Raw genomic sequence first — 571 nt, 5'->3', positions numbered from 1 at the left:
ATTATTTAAAAATAATAAAAATCTTTCTAAAGTGTTAATATTGTTTGAATAATTTGCACATGTTTTAAACAATTTTTAAACTATCATAACAAATTCATCATGTATTTTAAACATTTTTGACTAATTAATTAAATTAAATGCAAAGCAGAATAATAAAAAACACGGTTATGATACGAGCAATCGTCTGAAGTATATCGCGCCAGTCTCGGTCGTGCCGATTCTGACCGCGCGAATTCTACGCGCGCTCATTTGTGAACTTCAATAGCTTACCGTTCAAATTCTATTCATCGGATCGCGTTTTGGTAAAGAACTTTCTGTCTTAGAATTTCACAGAGAATACGCTGGTTTCTGGCGGTACGGCAGTTCTGGGACACCCTGTATATATTTATTGCTTACATATTACATTTTTACAGGTTATCATAATATATTCCTGTTGACATGTTATATATTTATTATTTTAAACATCGATTACATCTTATTTTCGTGAATAACAACTCTGCATTCGCGATATATTTGAATTAGAAATATCGCGACCCGTGAATTCATTTTCTTATTAATATAACTTTGTCGC

The sequence above is a fragment of the Wasmannia auropunctata genome, unplaced genomic scaffold, assembly GCF_000956235.1.
Source record: "Wasmannia auropunctata unplaced genomic scaffold, wasmannia.A_1.0 LD336078.1, whole genome shotgun sequence".
Lineage (NCBI taxonomy): Eukaryota > Metazoa > Arthropoda > Insecta > Hymenoptera > Formicidae > Wasmannia > Wasmannia auropunctata.
Note: the sequence above shows the minus strand (reverse complement) of the source record.